Raw genomic sequence first — 15,850 nt, 5'->3', positions numbered from 1 at the left:
AGGGTAACGAGAGCAACTCAACAAATATAACATAAGATTAAAAACATTCTGGAAACTGTATATGGTATGGTGGGAAGAAAACTGGTTTTGGGGTTAAAGGACCTTGGTTCAAATCCTGCCTTTGCCTCCTACCTTTGAGACCTAGGACAAATCAGCTAATCCCTCTGGAACTCAGTTTCTTTATTGGTAAAATGAGAACATCGGAATAAATGGCCTTTAAAGTTTCTTCCTTCTTTTACTTTATGGTCTATGAGATGTGATATCCATCAGAACAGCATGACATTGCTAGAGGATACTGGTGATTTTGTAGCAATAAAAGTGTAAGTTATCCAAAAGGTTTTGTAATTGTCAATGCTGTAAAATTACCCATGCATACATCTTGTAAATAAAAAGCTATAATAAAAAAAAGTGTAAGAACTGATTTGGTTCATCTCATTGTTGAAAATGGCCACATACATCAGAATTGATCATCATATAGTATTGTTGTTGAAGTATACAACGATTTCCTGGTCCTGCTCATTTCACTCAGCATCAGTTCATGCAAGTCTCTCCAGGCCTTTCTGAAATCATCCTGTTGGTCATTTCTTACAGAATAATAATATTCCATAATATTCATATAATACAATTTATTCAGCCATTCTCCAATTGATGGGCATCCACATAGTTTCCAGTTTTTGGACACTACAAAGAGGGCTACCACAAACATTCTTGCACATACAGGTCCCTTTCTCTTCTTTAAGATCTCTTTGGGATACAAACCCAGTAGCAACACTGCTGGGTCAAAGGGTATATACAGTTTGATAACTTTTTGAGCATAGTTCCAAACTGCTCTCCAGAATGGCTGGATGTATTCACAATTCCACCAACAATGTATCAATGTCCCTGTTTTCCCACATCCCCTCCAACATTCTGCATTACCTTTTCCTGTCATTCTAGCCAATCTGAGAGGTGTGTAGTGGTATCTCAGAGTTGTCTTAATTTACATTTGTCTGATTAATAATGAGCATATTTTCATATGGCTAGAAAGAGTTTCCATTTCTTCATCTGAGAATTGTCTGTTCATATCCTTTGACCATTTATCAATTGGAGATTGGCTTGATTTCTTATATATTAGAGTCAATTCTCTATATATTTTGGAAATGAGGCCTTTATCTGAACCCTTGACTGTAAAAATGTTTTCCCAGTGTATTGTTTCCCTTCTAATCCTATCTGCATTAGTTTTGTTTGTACAAAAACTTTTCAATTTGATATAATCAAAGTTTTCTACTTTGTGATCAGTAATGATTTCTAGTTCTTCTTTGGACATAAATTCAATCCTCTTCCACAGGTCTGAGAGGTAAACTATCCTATGTTCCTCTAATTTATTTATAATCTCATTCTTTATTCCTAGGTCATGAACCCATTTTGACCTGACCTTGGTGTACGGTGTTAAGTTTGGGTCAATGCCTAGTTTTTGCCATATTAATTTCCAATTTTCCCAGCAATTTTTGTCAAACATTGAGTTCTTATCCCAAAAGCTGGGGTCCTTGGGTTTGTCAAACACTAGATTGCTACAATTATTGACTATTTTGTCCTTTGGACCTAACCTATTGCACTAATCAACTAGTCTATTACTTAGCCAATACCAAATGGTTTTGGTAACCGCTGCTTTATAATATAATTTTAGATCTGGTACAGCTAAGCCACCTTCATTTGATTTTTTTTCATTAATTCCCTTGAAATTCTTGACCTTTTGTTTTTCCATATGAATTTTGTTGTTAGTTTTTCTAGGTCATTAAAATAGTTTTTTTGGAAGTCTAATTGGTATAGCACTAAATAAATAGATTAGGTAGTATTGTCATCTTTATTATATTTGCTCATTTGATTAAATTTTAATGTTCTTAACATTATTTCTTTTAGGAAGATTTTTCTGGACATTAGACCAAAAGTTACCTCTTCTTGACTTTGACCACTGGACAGTCCTTCAAATACTTGAGGACAGCAATTATATCACATCTTTCCTTCTCCAAGTTAAGCATCCCCATCAACCATCCCCAATGTAGCAGAGTCTCAAGGCTCTTCCCTCTGGCTGCTTTCACAATTCTGGATATTTTCTAGCTGATCATTCAATTATTTTGCTAAAATACGAGTAAATAATAATAATAAAACTAAGAACAGCAACTTTTGGTTTCTGTGGCATGTTAAGATTTATAAAATCTCCTTTGTAAAATCAGAAAAATCCCATGAGGTGAGAACTCCAACAGTAACAATGTGTAGAATGACCCCCAATGCTCCAAATGTATTGTGACCAGGACAGAGTACAGAGGGATAGTTGCCTCCTTCATCTTGAATAATTTGCTTCTCTACATGTATTCTGACTTTTTGGACTGTGCCATCATCCAGATACATTGCTGCCTGGCCAGATTTCTCCCATCTTGCACTCATGAAGGTGATTTTTTGGGGGGAAATTTTATATCTCTAGATGCTCACTTGAATAAAATAGAGAAAGAGAAGATCAATGAATTGGGAATGCAGCTAAAAAAGCTATAAAAAAGAACAAATTAAAAATCTCCAATTAAATACCAAATTTGAAATTCTGAAAATAAAAGGGGAAATTAATAAAATTGAAAGTTAAAAAAAACTACTGAACTAATATTGGTTTTATGAAAAAAAAAAACAAAGTAGATAAACCTTTCATTAATTTCATTTAAAAAAAGAAAGAAGAAAATCAAATTCCTAGTATCAAAAATGAAAAGGGTGAACTTTCCACCAATGAAAAGGAAATTAGAGCAATAATGAGGATCTATTTTTCCCAAGGGTATGCCAATAAATTCAATAATCTAAGTGAATGGATGAAGATTTACAAAAATATAGATTACCCAGATTAACAGAGGAGGGAATACATTACTTCAATAGTCCCATTTTAGAAAAATAAATTGAACAAGCTATTAATCATTTCATTAAGAAAAAATCTCCAGGGCCAGATGAATTTACAAGTGAATTCTACCAAACTTTTAAAGAACAATTAATTCAAATACTATGCAAACTATTTGGAAAATTAGGGAAAGAAGTCCTACCAAATTCTTTTTATGACACAGATATAGTGCTGATACCTAACCCAGATGGGGTCAAAACAGAAAAATAAAATTAGAGATAAGTTTCCCTAGTGAATATTGATGCAAAAAATTTAAATAAAACATTAATAAAAAGATTACAGCAAGTTATCACCAGGATAATACACTATGACCAAGTAGGATTTATACCAGGAATTCAGAGCTGGTTCAGTATTAGAAAAACTATTATCATAATTGACTATATCAATAACCAAACTGAGAGAAATCCTATGATTATCTCAATAGATGCAGAAAAAGCATTTGACAAAATCCAACACACATTCTTATTAAAAATACTAGAGAGCATAAGAATCAATGGAATTTTCCTTAAAATGATCAGTAGCATCTATTTAAAACTGTCAGCAAGCATCATATATAATGGGGATAAACTAGAAGCATTCCCAATAAGATCAGGAGTGAAACAAGGTTGCCCATTATCACCATTACTATTCAATATTGTATTAGAAATGCTACCTTTGGCAATAAGAGAAGAAAAAGAGATTAAAGGAACAAAAATATGTGACCCCAGAGGTGGAGGAGCAGAAAGAGACTGAATTATGATACAGACTTTTGCTCCATTGCTACTATATGGCATAAGGCAAAGCTTGTACAAGGGGAAAAGGATATTGATTTTCTACCTACCTCATTTTAATTTTTTTCCAAGAGGAGTCCAAATCTGTAGAGTAGCTATAAGGCTGGAGACCTGTATAGGTTTCTGGAGTGGGAAGTAGGGAATCACCAAAAAGAGGCAGAAGAATTATATTAGTTGCTAATGAGTTCTCATAAGTCCTTTGTGTTGTTTTTGCATTTTCTGTAGGGGAAAAAATAAAGACTGCCCTACGTGTGAAGTGAATTCTTATCTCACGTATTGGAACTGGGGACACTTTGAGCAGCTTCTTAGACAGCATGAATATATTTTGACATTGTTAGAAGAATCTCCGGATGGGAGCAAAACATGCCAAAGAAATATGATTTAGGGAGCAGTCCCCAAGATTAAAATAGTGGGTATAAGCCAAGAACTTAGGATGCAGTTCCACAAAGTGTGGTTAAAAGTGTTAACCAGAGACTGATCTCTTCTTACTAGTGCTCAACTTTCAAGCTGACATGTCATCATTAATGATTACTCTTTGGGTCCTAGCATTCAACCTGTGCTAAATTCCCCTAAATGCACATCATTTGTCTAACCCAAGGGTATCAAACTCAAGTAGAAATAGGGCCACTTAACTGGAATAAGGGTCCCTGTGAGCTGTATATTGATTTAGAAAACCACATATTAACATTATATTCTATTGCATTTTTATTTATTTTGTCAAATATTTCCCAATGATATTAGTTTCATTTGGGAATGATGTGAACCATACGCTGCCCTCAGACACTTATGATCTAGGCCACACCTTTGCATCTCGTTCACCTGAATAACATGAAAGGCTTTTTAGAAACTTGTCTAGAATTGAGTTATGAGCTCTTATCTTTATGAACTCTCACTCTCTGATAAATCCTTGACTAGAGAAGGCCTCTCTTGATGAAGAATCCAATCTGGAGTCCAGCTTGCCAATCTCTGGGGCAACATTTAACTTTGAAGTAGGCAGGATTCAAGATCAAGTATCACCCAAGCTAGTGTTCAGTGGCTGAATGATTTTCTGGGATCAGAGGGAAGCTGAATTTGTCTAGATCTCCTGAAGGCCAGAGTAACACCTGCTTGATCTTTACAAATAATGTGCTTGGTCCATTTGTTGACACAGCTCTCCCTGTGAATATTCTTATCTGCTCAATGCCAATCAGCCAGCTGAGTGAGCTCCTGGAGTGGGACCCTAGCCAATAAGTGGGGGTGAGGCCCAATGGTAGGAGACAAAGGGGAATGCCCAGATAGAACTTCCCTATTGACGAAGTCAAATGTGTTTGAATATTGCAAGCAATGTTACAAGCGCTCCATCAATAGAATGTATGGGATTCATGTTGAGTATATTTCAAGGAAGTCAGGGTAACATTGTGAACAGAGTAATGGACCTGGTGTCAGAAAGGACTGTATACAAAGTCTACCTTAGACACAAACTGTATGACCATGGGCAAGTCTTTTTAAAATTTTTTTTGACCAATTTATCTTTAATTAATTTATTTTTAATATACATTGCTTTAAGAATCATGTTGGAAGAGAAAAATCAGAGCAAAAGGGAAAAACCATGGGAGGGATTTTAAAAATACAGAAAAAAGAAGTGAACCTAGCATGTGTTGATTTACATTCAGTCTCTTTAGTTCTTTTTCTGAATGCAGATGGCATTTTCTGTCCAAAGTCTATTAGGATTGCTTTGGATCACTAAACTACTGAGAAGAACCAAGTCTTTCATAATTGATCATCACACATTCTTGCTGTTATTATGTACAATGTATTCCTGGTTCTGCTTGTTTCACTCAGCATCATTTTGTATAAATCTTTCCAGGCCTTTCTAAAATCAGTTTGTTCATCAGTTTTTATAGAGTAATAATATTCCACTAATTTCATATACCACAATTTGTTCAGCCATTTCCAATTTGATGAGCATCTACTCCTTTTCTAATTCCACCACAAAAAGAGCTGCTACAAACATTTTCCCACATGTGGGTCTTTTTCCTTCTTTTACAATTTCCTTGGGATGCAGACCTAGTAGAGACACTTCTGGGTCAAAGGATAGCACTTTGGGCATAGTTCCAAATTGCTCTTTAGAATGGTTGGATCATTTCACAGCTCCATCAACAATGCATCAGTGTTCCAGTTTTCCCACATCCCCTCCAATAGTTATCATTATCTTTTCCTGTCATTTTAGCTAACCTGAGGGGTGTGAGATGGTACCTCTGAGTTGTTTTCTGTTGTATTTCTCTAATCAATAGTAAGTTAGAGCATTTTTTCACATAACGATACATGGCTTTCATTTCATCATCTGAAAATTGCCTGTTTATACCTTTTGACTATTTCTCAATTAGGGAATGACTTGTATTCTTAGAAATTTGACAGTTCTTTATATTTTTTAGAAATGAGACCTTTTATCAGAAACACTGGATGTAAAGATTTCCTCTCCCAGTTTTGTTATTACCTTTTTAAATCTTGTTTCTGTTGGTTTTGTTTGTGCAAACAGTTTTTAATTTAATGTAATCAAAATTGTCCATTTTGCCTTTCATAACATTCTATAGTTCTTCTTTGGTCATAAATTCCTCTCTTCGCCAAAGATCTGGTGGGTAAATTATCCCTTGTTCTCCTAATCCATGGGCAAGTCTTTTAACCAGCTGCATGCTGTTAAAATAGTAGAACCAGCTATGGGGGAGGGATGCACTCTAGACACTTTTAAACTTAATCTAATTGTTCACGTTTTCTCTCTATTTTCTTTCTTTCTGTGAGGCAACTGGGGTTAAGTGACTTTGTGTTAAGTGTCTGAGGCCAGATTTGAACTCAGATTTGAACTGACTCTAGGACTGGTGCTCTATTGACACCATACAGCTGCCTCTCTCCCTCACTTTCTTAAATCTAGAGATCAACTGAATAAATTAAGCCCTGATTTATAGTGTTTGTCAATTTCCCCGCTGTAAATGAATGCTCACTCTGTTCATTTAATAATCAATTGGCTCACCGCTGGCCAATTTAATTGGCTGCAGCACACCCCTTTCTTTAACCTTTCTGAGCCTTAGTTTCTCCAGCTGTAAAACAAAAAGGCTGTTATTCAGACATTTCAGTCATATCCTACTCCCCTTGATACCATTTGGGATTTTCCTCTTTAGTTTTCATGGGTTCAGATATAAGTTCTTTTAGTATTCTTTATTATGTCAATAAAACCTGTTCTTTGAAAATAAACTAAAATTGAGATAAACTATATCTCCAAAGATTGGCTTCCTCCACAAATCTACTTACCTTCCCAGAAAAGGGAAATGGGCTTAGTCTGGCACTACTTCTTGATGAAGCCAGGCTGGCTTTTTGTTATCACTGCTTCCCTTTCTAGATTTTTCCTAGTTATTGCTTTCATTAATAAATCCTAGAATTTTTGCCAAGAGAAACCAAGCTGGCTAGCCTAGATCACTTCTTTTTTCTGTTTTTTTTTTTTTTTTTTTAATCTCTCCCATGGTTTTTCCCTTTTGCTCTGATTTTTCTCTTCCAACATGATTCTTAAAGCAAAGATAGATTAAAGATAAAAGACTCTATTCTTAACTCTTTTGAGGAAAACAAGACTATCTGTTTTTCTCCAGCTCTTTCCCCCAATTCTTCAAACCCCATACCCAATGGTTCAGCAAAGCACATCTGCCTATTTTTTTCAGCCTGCTGAGATGTAGGTAATTTATTTGGCTCCAGGAATTGAATTTGGCAAGGGAGTCAGGCACATTCTCTCTCCTTATCTCGATTATATTGTCCTTATTAGCCATTTCTGCTCTCTCCATTTTGGTCCAAAAGTCATTCTTCTTGGCAGAGAAACCAGAAGGAAAATGATATGCGCTGTTCTACTTGCTCTCTCTTGGCAAATTGTGAGAAATAGCTTGATACAGGAGAGAGAATATTAGATTTGAAGCCCTCTTTGAATTCTGGTTCTGATGCTCTACTACTTGTCTCTTCACCTTTCAGAGTTTCAGTTTCCCCTTCTGTAAAATGAGGGCGTTGTATTGAACAACCTCTGAGGCCCCTCAGCGCTCTAGTGCTAGGACCATTATGTCATCACCTCAAGGCAATGACCAATCCTTTTTTTCATTCTTCTCTTCTCCAATGTAGCTAAAAGCAAAACCAAAAGACTCATCTTTCTTTTAGTCTTTAGCTTTCTGGCCTGCCCAGCTCCATCTTTAGTACTGATTGTGACATGCCCATAGTCATCCTTACTTACCCTCTTGTTTCTGTCTTCCATATGTTTCTTGTTTACTGAGCCAGTCTGAAGAAGAAGTTTCTGATTTCTATGCTCATACTACTATCAAATTGGAAGCTGATTTTTTTTGGATGATAACCTCACAGATGCTTTATTTAAAACACTACAGAATTACTCATAATTTGACAAATGCGTGTACAATCTACTTATCAATAGAGAAAAGTCTGTTTCACACTTAGACATTTGAACATCTCATGTAAAACTTAAAAATCATATTTTATTTTCCCTAAATGATCTAGAGAAACTCAGAGATGGTCAAATGAAGCTTATTTAGGAGCCAATTAAAGCTACTTTTCCCTTCTTCCTTGTTTATGAATGTAGGGAGCAGTTGGAATTGTGGAAGATTATTGCTGTATCAGTAAGTTGGTCTCTCAGGTCAGCAAAGCTAAAACCATTTCCCTAAGTCAGCTTACTACAGTTTTTTCTAAACTGTTTATTCAATGAAATAAAAAGTTTCAAAGAAATATGTTAAAATTCTTACAAGGTGCTAAGTCACTGGAATGGATAAAGACAATAATTATCTAATTTAGCATGGTTCAGTATGAGTGATCTGATAATACAAGGAGATGTTATTTATAGGCCAGAACTTGAAACAAGGTAGTGAGTGGAATGGAGGAGACATTGGTTAAATCTAATTTAGCATTGATTTAATCCTACAACAAATAATGGTTTCCTAGTGATGAAATGATTGGTGTGCAGCAAGCAGCTCTCAGAACTTCAGGAGGACTTTGGGAAAACTTCAAGAGGCCTTAGGAGATTCAGAGTCAGGATTCAGTCAAGGAGATTCACAAATCAGGCAGAACAAAGGAAAACAGAGAAGTGGTGGCAGGCTGTCCTGTGGAGAACACTGAAACCAAGATCCGGAAGACCTCCAGAAAACTAGCCGAGGCCCAAGTGAAGAATAGAAGATTTGGATAGAGACAGTAAAACATTTGGACTCATGGCTGCATTTGGGATTATTGAACTGAACTGAAACTAAGGCTGCCTCCAGAAGCTCCCCAAGAAACCTGCATACAGAGAAGATTATATTTTAGAGAAAAGAACATTACAGAAATAAAAAAGAAAATCTGAGTTGGTTAATGAGTTTCTTGTAAATCCACATAGTTCTCTATAAAGCTCCCTCCTCATTGAAATTGGTTTTCTCTGTAACCTTAGAAGTTCATTCCTGAGAATTTTCCATCTTTCCTAGGTTGACTTTTCCTGTAGATCTGGAGCTTATTGCACCAATTCTTTCTCTGAACTCTGAAAACTCTTCTTTGGAAACCTCGGCTACATAGCATATTTTGACTGGCTTTTGTCTCATGTAGCACCAATTTTCCAGATGGTGTGGTCACTTTCTGTCTGAGTTTCCATCATACCCACCAACCTGTCTTTTTCTTGATCTGAAAATACTTTTCAACAAAAGTCTCAGTCGTGTCTCGAGGTAACATTGGCCTCTTTGGGTGAGGCCCTCTCCTTATTGGGTGGTGTTTGCACTTTGAGCATATGGCAAAAACATTTGGAAAACTGCCTTTCCTTGCCCCTCCACAGCCTGAGAGTCAAGTATATTATATATTTCATCCTTCCTCCAGGGTTCTATAGTACTTTCTTTAAGAGGCTGGGGGAAGGGAAGAAAGTCTCTGTCATTGACTCAAGTCCTCACTGATTGTATTACCTCCACATCCCAGTTCCATTTAACCATGTAACAGTAAGATTAATTTTTGCAAAGGAATATTTACTTCAAATATAGCAAGAATATTCCATCTAAAATGCGGAGAGCCTAATCTCCCCAATACCACCTCAATCTGTAGGGTAGGGGATTAAGATCAGCTTTTAACTCAGTTCCTATTGGCGTATTGTCTCACCAAGTAGCAAAATCCAAAGCCCACCTTGATTTTGAATTCCTGGCTTTGTTGTGCCACAGTTCCTTATTATCCTGATTCAGTTTCCCTACTTGTCCTGCCTCAGTTTCCCTAATTATCTTGCCTCGGTTTCCCTAAATTGTTCTGTCTCAATTTCCTTAATTGTTCTGCCTCAATCCCCTTAATTGCAACCCCCCCCTCTGGTTCATTAAGACTGATATAACTCTAAGGTTATCAATTGTCAATGTGTAAACCTAAGATAAGGGAGAGTCCAGACTTCCTGGCTCTAAGCAGGACACATCCTTAACTCCCAGTTTGTTAGAATGTATGGTCCTACCCCCTATCCTGTCATTGTCTTCATCCCAATTTACCAGAATGTCTGGTGCCTCCCCCTGTCAGAATGGGATTGATAGTCCATTCCCAGCTTTCAGTGTTCTGACTCCTCCCCTGCCTCAGTCTACTCCTGTAGCTGAGCTACCTGCATATATATGCCACTGAGAACTCACATTGATAGCTGGATGCTTTGGACATCAGCCCTGGGGGACTCCCTTTCAAATAAAATATTAAAAACTCTCTAATCTCTAGTTTGCCTCAGTTTCTCCAGCATTACATATAGAGGCCCCAGTGAGATATGAGAGCAGGATTAGAGACCTTTGGGTCTCCACGGGTTGGCTAAGGATCTGGACCCTTTTGTTAGGAAATGCTGGCCATGTGGATTTCTTCAGAGTCTTCCAGTTCAGAGAACAGTTTCTCAGCTGAGACAAGATCTTTTGTGGATGCCTCCATTTGGCCAAGGAGAATCTGGTTTGACACTCCTACAGAGTAAGTTTCTGTCTGGTCCGATTGCTAGCAAATCTGAGTTACCAGAAAAAGTTGGGCTGATGAGCCATACAACTCTAGGAAGTGTCAATAGGATGCTCTGTGGCACTATCTGGTTCTGGGTTCCAGTGGCACAACTCTAGGTGTTCTAGAGTATAGATCTGGCTGGGTGTTTCTGACACTGTCTGAGTCTGGTTCTGATTCTGGTTGCCTTTGGGAAAAATCTTGGTTCTGGTTATATCTAGGCATTCTCTGTGGAGGCAGAGAAATGCACCAAACGGCTCGGAAGGCCAAAAAGCTTGGTTTAGATTCTGGGAGGGAAGACTCTCGAGCTGCAACAACTGCCCTCAGGGCTATTCTAAGGTTTGTGAATATCCCCTACTTTGTATACATTAAATGTTTTGTTTAATGTTGTAATTGTGCCCCTATGGCTGTGTGATTTGTGTTCCGTATTTGTGACTTGTCTGTCTGTTGTGTTGATTTAAAGAGATCTGTGAAGTTTTAAGAACAATGGTTAAGAAATTTGGCAATTGGTTATTTCAAAGTTGCACCTGTGCTTAATATAAAATTTGCTTGTGATTTCTAACTCCTTAACCTGTGGCTACTTTAAAACTGCTTCTTTGGAGCAGGTTTTCAGAGCCTGCTAGAGTAAAGGGCAATAAAGTCTTATCCGACTGACACTCAGGTAGGAGAAAACATTTGATTAGGAATTTTAGGATGACTGAAATTGTGGGAGATAATTTTACTATTGCCTTTGCCTGATATTTATTCTGAATATAAGATCTTGGAATTTGTTTGAATATTGAAACCTTTATTACTAAAGAGGAAAAAGAAAAAAACTTGGCTATTTTAAAGATGACAGAAAAGTTTTTTCCTCAAAAAGCAGCCTGCCAGTTAGAGAGGAGGAAAAAAGCAATAAAATTCAAGCCTGGCCTCGGCTGAGCTGGGCAGATAAGGCCTCTGGAGGACAAAGGAGTTTATGCTAATGGCTTTCAATCTTTGAGGAAAGGCTTTCGAGAACTAGTTTGAACCTAAGTGAGAAACAAAATGAAACAAAACAATAAGTATCCTTTTGGGCAGTTTTAAAATAATTTTATGGTTGTTGAGTATAAAATCTTAAGAACAATGGCTTGTTAAAGGGAAGTTCTGTTAACTTGCCTGAAAGGGCTCATGTGCCTCCAATTAGGTAAAGTATGTTACCTTCTGAAACACATGGGGTAATTTGTTATATTATATTATAACATTATAAGTTCTGCTTTAAATCCCACTCTGTTGGACATATGGGTTTTATGGAGTCATTTAGCTCTCCGCTGTAGTGTGAATCTTAACAGTTATGAAGGGAAAAGGAGAGGAGAATGCAGGTGATTTATGAAGGATGGATTTGTAGGAGCAATTAAAGGTTTGGATGATTTTTAGGGAATAAGAGAAAGTATTGGGAAGATATTTGGGAGGAGAGAGAAGAGGTGGGGGAGAGAGAAATGGAAGGCCATTTTTTGTCTTCAAAGGTGAAGATTAAACTCAACCCCTCCCCTCCTGCTTTCTGCTCCTTAGCAATGGAGCATCTAGTTAGAAAGGTTGTTGGAAATTGGTTAAGGAAAAGAAAGAGGAAAAAAAAAGGAAGGATGGAGAAATGTTGAGTAAGGGTTGGGAGTTAGGAGAAATGCCACATGGAATAGGGGAAGGGTGGACATGTGAAATCCCCTTCCCCCAATTAAGCCTGGTAGAGAAGGATGGCCACTTGGGAATCCTCTCCTCCCCACTAAGTGTGTTCCAGCTATTTTTTATCAAGTTGCAGCCGCCTGGTTCTTGGCTGAAAGGAGCAAACTGTGATTTAAGTTAATTGACTGAATATTTGTTTCTTTTGCTACATAATGGTTTCCTTGGTTAAGGAATATGGTCATAAATGTGATCCATAATTTGGAAGGGTTATTTCTAAAAGTTTAATACTTGTAAGAACTTCTTGGATTCTTTTATGTGGTATTAGGATATTCTGTATAGGATATTCTATCTAAGTTTTAATGGATTGTATCGATAGTATCCTGAGTTTTGCCCATCATTTAAAAGGCCTTTGAACATGATAGTTTTTTTTCTTTGTCCTTTTGAAAATGTTTCTGTTATAGACAATATGCAATTTGGAATTTTTTCTATGTATTGGGCATTTTAAAGCAAAATGATTTGTATAATGTTCAACTTATATATCTATTTGGGTATGAAAGATGTGAACCTACTGGGACAAATTTCTTACTGTTATCCATATAAAGTTAGGGTAAATACCTGGTTGGGATTTATCTGAAACTTTAGTTAATGGGATTTGTTATTGGAGGTAAAATTCCTTGGGCTTATAGTTAATGCTATTTGGGAGTTTTAAAGCTCTGCCCCTCTGACAGTTAGTGGGACAATTAACTGGCGTAAAAATGAGTTAAAGCTATTTTATCCTGTATGTGCTGAAGGTTGAGTTGTAACTGCTTATGCTACGTTATAGTTGTGTCCTGGCATTTTTTTTCCTCCTGTGACTGATTAATATGATCAGAACAAAGGTCAATAGAAACTGTTAATGCAATTCAATTATGTCATGCCTTGCTGTTTCCAATCTGACTTTATGTAATCATTATATCCTAAATACTTGGGCAAATAAGTATTGAGCCTGGTCATCTATTACTGGATATTGTGTCTAAAAAGTTTCTAAATAAGCTGCTGGCCAATGTATTCTGGCCTCCCCACATATTGTAGCAGTCGTTGTGGACCAGTCTTTCTTTCTCAGACTGTTCTAACCTTTTTTTGTTAGATTTGGGTTTTTTGGTTCTAGATTTTGGTCAAATTACAGTTATATTGAACTGGGACCAGAATCAGCATACCACACCCATCCTCCTGCTTGGACTGAGAATCTCTGCCCCTTATCAGCATGAAGCAGTTTTTGAATGAGCAGCCCTGATTGGCTTTGTAATGGGGGAATTTGGCAAGGGTTGATGAATGACTGTTAAACCTTGACTGGATCATCTATTACTGTGTGTTTAAGATTTGGAATGGGATTTCTTAAACCTGTGTAACTATTGCTGTTATGTTTGAGGGATTTTTAGGAAACTACTATACTTCTCTGTTATGTATAGGAATTTTGATTCACTCATATGTTGGAATGCTTATTTGATAATTCCTTTCTGTGAGAAAAAAAGGAAGGAAGAGTTAGGAACCTGGGGAAATTGGTGGATTTTTCTCAAAATACCTGAAAGACTGGGAACCCCTAGTTCCTATTCACTTTGCCCTAGGCACTTCTGCCCCACCCCCTATCTCACCAGTTCAGATTGAATTGGAAGCCTTCTAGGAGACCTTTTTTCATTTTTATTATGTTTTAACTTTGGAACCCTTTATCCTGTTGGAATTGTCTGGAAGATTCAGTTTTTTGTATTATTTTTTAGAAACAACCAGAAATCAGACTTGTCTTGGGACTGGAAGTCTCTCTGATCTGTTTCTCCAGTCCTGTAACTCCATTAATTAGTATTTCAGCATTCTCAAAGGACCTTGTAGATTAATATCAGGCTTCTAAAAGTTCAAGGCTTGCCTGCCTTGATGGTCTAATTGTGCATACTCTGCTCAGAAATCTGGATCCTTTCTGTACCCTAGTAGCAGCCCTATCTGTTCCTCTGTGTGTGGGGACAGGTGGAGCTACTCCAGGCCTCACCCTTCTCCCCTGGAGTGGGATGCCCCTCTGAATGGGCAGCATGACTGCCTTGAGCCCTGCTGCTCTATAAGTAGAGGCTGAGTTAAGGGCACAAATGACTGCAGACCATCTAACTTACAGTTAACTGTCCATCTCAAACTGGATTCTCTGGCTGAGATGCTCTGAAAGTGCAGAGGACCTGACATGATTGGAACAGGGAGCCTTTGTACTGCTGTTAACTCTGGGGTTAGACAAGTCCTTGCATTTTTCTAGTTTTATGGTGCTAAAACCCAGGTATCTAGAGGAAGGTAATTCAATGATTTGAATATTCAGAAGAGAGAGCCTGGAATGTTGTGCCACAGTTGCCTTTTATTGTCCTGACTCAGTTTCCCTAAATTGTTCTGCCTCAGTTTCCTTAGTTGTTCTGCCTCAGTCCTCTTAGTTGCAAACCCCACTCTGGTTCATTAAGACTGATATAAGTCAGGGCTACTAACTCTAAAGGTATAAACCTAAGATAAGGGAGAGTCCAGACTTCCTGGCTCTAAGGAGGACATCTCCTTAACTCCCAGTTTGTTAGAATTTATGGTTCTACCCCCTATCCTGTCATTGTTTTTCTTTATCCCAACTTACCAGAATGTCTGGTGCCCTTCCCCCTGTCAGAACCAGATTGATAGTTCCTATCTCTCAGCGTTTTGACTCTGCCCCTGCCTCAGTCTATCCTGCAGTTCAGCCACCTGCATATATATATGATATATATATATATATATATATATATATGGATATATATATATATATATATATATATATATATATGGATATATATATATATATATATATATATATATATATATATATATATATATATATATATATATATATCACTGAGAACTCACATTGGTTGCTGGATGCTTTGGACATCAGCCCTGGGGGCAGCATGCCCCCAGCACAATCTCTCCCTTTCACATAAAACTTTCTAATCTCTATCTTGCCTCAGTTTCTTGGGCAATACAGCTTCTCAGGGATTCCCTGTTAGGCTGGTCTAGAATCTGGAAGTTATCATGACACGAGCTCCCAGGTCTAGGGACTCCTCTCCTACCTGAACCAGAACTGAAAAGGAGTTCATTTCTCGGGGACACAATCTATAGAGAGAAGGGGAAGCCTTTTCCTACCTAGCTTAATGTATGGTTTGGATGAACAGGATCTTCAGTCCTTAAATTATTGATAGTTTTAAAGACACAGTCCCTACCATGTGGGAGGGATGCTCCTACCATGTGATCAGGGTACACAGAATGTCTTCTCCCAGAAGACTTCCTAGAGACTTCTACATGGGTGCCTATCTTGGGTGATCTGGACATGAACAAGGCTGCCTTATGCATTCAAGGACTGGAATTTAACTATTTTCTTCTTTCTTAGATTGTTTTTCTTCTTTTTACATTGTAGGTACTCTCTCTGGGACCTAGTTTATGAATTTATATAATTGGTCTTCTTTCCTTTTCTCCCTTCCTTTTCAGTTTAAAGCAAGAATATGGACAAATACATTCCTTCTTAACCCTTATTTGGTGGACTCCCCCC

The sequence above is a fragment of the Sminthopsis crassicaudata genome, chromosome X (genome assembly GCF_048593235.1).
Source record: "Sminthopsis crassicaudata isolate SCR6 chromosome X, ASM4859323v1, whole genome shotgun sequence".
Taxonomy (NCBI): domain Eukaryota; kingdom Metazoa; phylum Chordata; class Mammalia; order Dasyuromorphia; family Dasyuridae; genus Sminthopsis; species Sminthopsis crassicaudata.
The sequence above is the reverse complement of the archived record's forward strand: the minus strand, read 5'-3'. Positions refer to the sequence as shown.